A 6990-nucleotide genomic window follows, 5' to 3' on the forward strand; every position below is an offset into this window, starting at 1 on the left:
CCTCTCCTCTTCCGCTCCTTTGCCCCCTCTCCTCTTCCACTCATCCGCTCCTTCTTCCCTTATCCCCCTCCTCTCCCCTGTTCTCTCTTTCCCCTCTATCTCTCTCCTCCTCACCAATTTCCCCACACCTCTCTCTCTCTCTCTCTCTCTCCTCTCCTCTCCTCTCCTCTCCTCTCCCCCTCTTCTCTCTCTTCTCTCTCTCTCGGACTGCCAGGGACCCAGCTGTGGGGTGCAGGAAAAGAAGACCCAGCGCCGGGAAGATGAAGGATAAGATGACTAGCACTTGGGAAAGAGAATGCAGCAGACCCATGAGCAGGGGTAGAAAACCCGGCATTCCATTGCTGATCATGTAGCATTCAGCGCCGATGACAAGAGGTACACTGCGCCTGCGTATACTGCTCTCCCTTCTCCACTCTTTCTCCACACCTCCTCACCACCTCTCCTGCTCTACCTTCTCTGCTTCACCTCTCCCTCTCCTATGCTCCCCTCCTCCTCTCCTTCACTTTCCCTCCTCCGTTCTTGCTCTCCCTTCTCCTCTCCTTCCCTTCCACTCCTCCTTCTCCTTCCCTCATCTCCCCCACCTCCTCCTCATTTACTCTCCATCCTCCGCTCCCTCCTCTCCTTCCCCTCCTCGTACGTTTCCTATATTCTGCTCCTTGTCCTCTGCCTCCACTCTTCTGCTCCTTCTTCACTTATCCCACTCTTTCTTCCACTTCCCATCCTGCTCTCTCTTTCCCCTCTATCTTTCTCCTCCTCACCAATTTCCCCACACTTCTCTCTCTCAGACTGCCGGTGACCTTGTCCAGGAGGAGATGACTAGCACCGAGGAGAGAGAGTGCTGCAGACCTGGGAGCAGGGGCAGAAAAACCATCGCTACCATCGCTGCTGATCCTGAGAGGAGGTACACAGCGCTGGCTTGCACTGCGCTCCCTTCCTCACTCCTCCACACCTCCTCCTTCCCCTATCTACTCCTCTCCCCCTCTGCTCCTCTTGTCTGCTCCTGCTCTCCATTCTCCCCTCCTCCTCAGCTCCCCCAACATCTCCACTCCCCCTCTCCTTTGCTTCCCTCCTGCTTACCTCCTCTCCTCCGCACCCCCTCCCCTTCTCTCCATTCTTCACTCATCCTCCACGCCTCCTCTCCTCCTCTTGTCTGCTCCTACTCTCCGTTCTCCAACGCTCCTCAGCTCCCCCACCACCGTCTCCGCTCCCCCTCCTCCTCTCCTTTCCCACCACCTCTCCTCTGCTTCCTCTCCTCCCCCGCTACTCCTCAACCCCTCCACTGCTTTCCCTTCTCCTCTCCTCTGTTCACTACCTCTCCTCCACTCCTTCACTTCCCCTCCTCACCCCCTCTCCTGCTTTCCTATGTCTGCTTTATCCTCTCCTCTGCTCAACTTCCTACTATCCTCCACCGCTACCCCCTCCTCTCCTCCGCTCTCCCTCTTCTGCTCCCCTTTATTCCTCCTCTCCTCTGCTTCCCCTCCTCCGCTCTCCCCCTCTCCCCTTTTTCTCTCCCCTGCTCTCTTCCCCTTTAAAGCTCTCCACCCCACCACCTTCCCCACATTTCTCCTTTCTCTCAGTCTCTACCTGACGTTGTCTTTCACCTTGAAACACACTCTCTCTGTCTTACTCCCTGTCTCTCCCTGATTCTCTCTGTATCTCTCACTTATTCTCTCTCCCCCTTTCTCTTTTCTGACACCCTATCATTCTCTCTCTCTCTCCATCTCTTTCCCTGACACCCTCTCTTACTCCGTTTCTCCCCTTCTCTCTACCTGACACCCTCTTACTCCATGTCTCTCCCTGATAACCCTTCTCTCCCCTGACATTCTCTCTATATAATTATTTCTCCCTGTCTCTCTCCCTTTCTCTCAATGACACCCTGTAGGCTATGCCCGGCTTTCATCCCCACCGCTGCTGGACCCATGGTAGGCTGGCAAAGTAAATAGCCTGCTATAGTGCTTCTTTTCTGCCCTATAGTGCATTTTCTCTGCCTTGCATCCCCACTGTCAAGCTCTCTGACCCTGTGTCCCCTGATTTCATGATCTCTGTCCCTGCATCCTCGCTGTCATAATCGCTGTCCCTTCATTCTTACTGTCGCATAATGTGAATTTTGGCTCATTCTCCGTAGCACCATAGCCAACATTTACCATACCCCCATATGTGTGTATATGTGTGCTCCAAAACGTTGCAATAAACAGTCATCACTGACTCTGAAAGACCTTGGAGTGCTGTGTGGTGAGCGTTCTCCCTATTAAGGGATCTACCCCCACCCATATTGTAATATATAATCTATCCTGGAAACGCCCCTCTACAAATCTTGCATTTGGTCTTACCTGAATAACTTGTCGACCATGCCCATGTCAACCTTAGGCTTGCATCGACCTTCTGTCATTTCTGTGTTTAAAAAAACGCACAAGGTGAATATTATATACTAGGTGATTCATCGCGCCCTACGGGCGCTCTTCACACCGTCGTAAGGGGCTGCGCCCCCTTAATTTGTGAACATTTGCATATGAGAAAGATGGTTAGAATTGTATGAAAGATGCCTGTATTGCAACTTGAGTTATAGGTGAAATGTGTTAAATAGAGAGCATATGATGTGGAAGGGGGTGTGTATTGTTTTGTTTAATTAAAAAGCGGTTACAGAGTAAGATGTACATTGATAGTGTGGATGGTACAGTGACATTTGTGGGTGTGGGGGGGGGGAGGCTGTGTGTTCGTGTTGTTTAGGTGTGTGTGTGCAATAGTATAGTAGGGTGTTTCTGAGTCAGCGGCTCCCCACTGGTGGAGGTCACGACACAGGAAAACAGGAGGCTGGGTAGTGATAGGGGTGTGTGGGCACAAGGGAGACTAAAGAGGAGGGTGGGAGATACTGTGCAGCTTCTGCCAGTGGGTGAGGGTCCAGCGTGGCAGTACAGTATGGTGGCCCTTAGTCAGTGTCTCCTCCTACTGGGTGGGAGTTCGGGTGCATGAGAGCAGGAGGCTGGGCTATGAGGCATGATAGGGGCATGTGGGCAAAACATTGTCAGCGACTCCCCAGTGGTGGAAGTTACGGTTCAGGAGAGCAGGAAGCTGGGTAGTGATAGGGGTGTGTGAGTATACGGGGGACTAAAGAGGGGCTTAGGGGTGCTGCCGTGGGTGGATGCCGTGAATTGTGGGAGGGGGGGGGGCGCGGGGGTTGCAGCGAATCACGGGAGGGTGGGTCGCGGGGGCGGGGGTTTGCCGCAATGACAGGAGGGGGGGTCAGGGGTGGGGAATCGCGGTAGGGGGGTCGTGGGGGGCACCGTGAACAGCGGGAGGGGGGGCCCGGGGGGTTGGCGCGAATCGTGGGAGGGGGGGTCGCGGGGTGCCGCAATCGCAGGAGGGGGGGTGTCACGGGGTGGGGCCGCGAATCGCGGGAGTCACCGGGGGTGCCGCGAATTGCGGGGGGTGTGTTGCAAATCGCGGGAGGGGGGTCGCCGGGGGTGCCGCGAATCGCCACAAGAAAAAATCAACACAGAAAGTTCAACACATGTAAATGTTGACATAAGTGTGGCACTTCATCGGTGTCCATGTCGACACATGAGAATGTATATGAAAACATTAAAAAAAAAGAAAAATAAATCTTCAAAAACTCATGTCAACCTTTTTCATTGTCGACCATAGCCGTGCCAGTGTTTTGCATGTGCCATTTAATCCTGGGGTTGCTGTGAATCGCACGCGGGGGTGGGGGGGAGGGAGGAGGTGAGGGGTGTCCGCGAATCACGGGAGGAGGGGTCGTGGGTGGATGCCGTGAATTGCGGGGGGTGGGGGGTGTGGGTGCCGCGAATTGTGGGAGGGGGACGCGGGGGGTTGCAGTGAATCGCGGGAGGGTGGGTCGCGGGGGCGGGGGGTTGCCGCAATGACAGGAGGGGGGGTCAGGGGTGGGGAATCGCGGTAGGGGGGGTCGTGGGGGGCACCGTGAACCGCGGGAGGGGGGGCCCGGGGGGTTGGCGCGAATCGTGGGAGGGGGGGTCGCGGGGTGCCTGGAATCGCAGGAGGGGGGGTGTCACGGGGTGGGGCCGCGAATCGCGGGAGTTACCGGGGGTGCCGCGAATTGCGGGGGGTGTGCTGCAAATCGCGGGAGGTGCCGCGAATTGCCACAAGAAAAAATCAACACAGAAAGGTCAACACATGTAAATGTTGACATAAGTGTGGCACTTCATCGGTGTCCATGTCGACACATGAGAATGTATATGAAAACATTAAAAAAAAGAAAAATAAATCTTCAAAAACTCATGTCAACCTTTTTCATTGTCGACCATAGCCGTGCCAGTGTTTTGCATGTGCCATTTAATCCTGGGGTTGCTGTGAATCGCGCGCGGGGGTGGGGGGGAGGGAGGAGGTGAGGGGTGTCCGCGAATCACGGGAGGAGGGGTCGTGGGTGGATGCCGTGAATTGCGGGAGGGGGGGTCGCGGGGGGGGGGGGGGGTGTGGGTGCCGCGAATTGTGGGAGGGGGGCGCGGGGGGTTGCAGTGAATCGCGGGAGGGTGGGTCGCGGGGGCGGGGGGGTGCCTCAATGGCAGGGGTGGGGAATCGCGGTAGGGGGGGTCGTGGGGGGCACCGTGAACCGCGGGAGGGGGGGCCCGGGGGGTTGGCGCGAATCGTGGGAGGGGGGGGTCGCGGGGTGCCGCGAATCGCAGGAGGGGGGGGTGTCACAGGGTGGGGCTGCGAATCGCGGGAGTTACCGGGGGTGCCGCGAATTGCGGGGGGTGTTCTGCAAATCGCGGGAGGGGGGTCGCGGGGGTGCCGCGAATTGCCACAAGAAAAAATCAACACAGAAAGGTCAACACATGTAAATGTTGACATAAGTGTGGCACTTCATTGGTGTCCATGTCGACACATGAGAATGAATATGAAAACATTGAAAAAGTGAAAAATAAATCTTGTCAACCTTTTTCATTGTCGACCATAGCCATGTCAGTGTTTTGCATGTGCCATATAATCGTGGGGATGCCGTGAATGGGGGGGGGGGGGGGGGGGGGGGATGGAGGGAGGGAGGTGCATACCTCCCAACATGACCCTCTCCAGGAGGGACACATTGCTCTGTTTCTGGACTTTCTTCTTAATTTATGGATTACCATCACCAGTGCTTAAACACCTTTCTTATCAATCACCCTGTTTAAAACAGGTGATGACAATCCTAAATTGAGATGGAAGTCCACAACCCAGCGTTACAGCTCCAGACACACTTTGAGTGACAGATGTAGCCAAATATATAAGAGACTAGGTGATTCATCGCGGGCGCTCTTAACCTGTGAGCCCCTTTATGTAGGGGTGGGTGTACTGCAGGATGGAGAGGGGGGCGGGTGCGATGTTGCCTGTGGTGGATATGGGGGTGCTGCGGGTGGCAGAGGGGTAGGTGTGGTGGTGCGGTGGGTGAGGGTCGGGTGCAAGAGTGCTTGGGGGTGGTGTGGGTGGGAGAGTTGTTGGTGTGGGGATACTGTGTGTGGAATAGCAGGTGCAGGGGTGGGCCATGTGGGTTGGTTAGGAGCAGGGGTGCACGGGTGGACTGAGAGGGGGTGTACTGTGGGAGCGGGGGAGGTATGTATGGGGGAGGAATGGATGCATGGGTACTGCACGTGGGGAATGGGGGTGTGCGGTGTTGGTGCGGCTGGGTGCAGGGGTACTGCATGTTGTGGAGGTCTGGGTTGGGGGGGTGCCGTGGGAGGGAGCAATAGTACCATGGGTGGGGGTTATTGGCAGGTGTGGGGTTGCGGCAGGTGGGGGAGAGTGTTTGGTGGTGGTGCGTGAGGGGCAGGTGTGGGTGTGCTGCAGGTAGTAGAGGTGCGGGGGGGGGGGCTGTGTGTGTGCTCTTGTTTTGGTGATGGAGGGATGGGTGCAATGGTGGTTTAGGTGTGTGTGTGCAGGGGGTGTAGGAGTTGGGGGTGTGCGTGGGTGACGGTAGGGGTGTGATGTGGCATGGGGTGAGTCCGGTGGGGCGTTGGTGGTGGAGGGTCGGGCTTTGGTTTGCTGTGGGGGGGGGGGGTTAGTCTCCAGGGACTGCCAATAATGACAAGTAGATTTCTGCTTGCACTCCTCCCAGTTTGTGAGCAGAAATATGACAAAACTAGAGTGGCGATGCACTTTTAAGCGATCAAACACACGAGTACCGGCATTCTCCAATATAGCATTACGCTGATTAGAATAGCTCTGTGACCTCTCTCCCGGCAGTATACACAGCGCGAAGAATATAATCAACCCCAATATTATTAGATAATTGGAGTACTTTTTAATCACAATGCTTTTGTTTCATTTACAGGAACAAAAATGAAAAATCATAAAAAGTCACTGTGTGACATCATACTGTACATGCTTTGCTGTCAAAACCTACAGTCTTAGACAAATTTTGGATAGTGGAAGGCCGACTCAAGTTGAAAATCTCGGAAACCAGAGATTAGAAATTCCTGATCCTAGGACAGATTCTTCTATACATGCAATCGCACCTGTTGAAGTGTATTTGCATTCTTCAATACCTACAAATGAATACTACTTCCCAACAGAGGAAATATCCATCCTATGGTATAACACCCTCATCCCCAGCCAGGTCAACGCAATCCCACTGAGCCTTTATTTAGACTGAGTATTAATGCAAGAGGAAGTGGAATACAGACATTTCAATAGCTCCCATAAGTATTATGCTAACGACAGTTATTAAAGCTTTACATAGCTACACATTGTGTACGTTGTCTCTTTTTTTATTACCTAGTTACAACTCCAACAGTTTCTTAGCTGGAAACTAGGGGTGTACTCAATACGGGAGAGGTAACTATACGGTGAGCAGCGCTGATAGCCTGCCATCAGTATTTAACGCTTCCCCCTCACTCACCGTTTCCACCTTGCCTGTTCCTTGAGATGAGGTGGAAATGGCGAGTGTGGCTGTCAAAACAGTGAGGTTTGCCACAAAATGCGGTGGGCTCACTGCATTTGCAGCGAACCTCACCATTTAGGGGAAGCCTCGCCGTCCTCTGACGG

General features: G+C 54.5%; 1 long non-coding RNA gene across 1 annotated transcript; it reads left to right on the forward strand.

Moving 5' to 3' along the window:
• The first annotated feature begins 239 nt into the window (after window positions 1-239).
• On the forward strand, window positions 240-6638 carry LOC146056813 (uncharacterized). The gene is made up of 3 exons (XR_014469418.1): window positions 240-375; window positions 786-901; window positions 6278-6638. It is a non-coding gene; the product is annotated as an uncharacterized LOC146056813 (long non-coding RNA).
• Window positions 6639-6990: the final 352 nt, after the last annotated feature.

This window comes from Crinia signifera, unplaced genomic scaffold (genome assembly GCF_055691185.1).
Source record: "Crinia signifera unplaced genomic scaffold, ASM5569118v1 HAP2_SCAFFOLD_91, whole genome shotgun sequence".
Classification (NCBI taxonomy): Eukaryota; Metazoa; Chordata; class Amphibia; order Anura; family Myobatrachidae; genus Crinia; species Crinia signifera.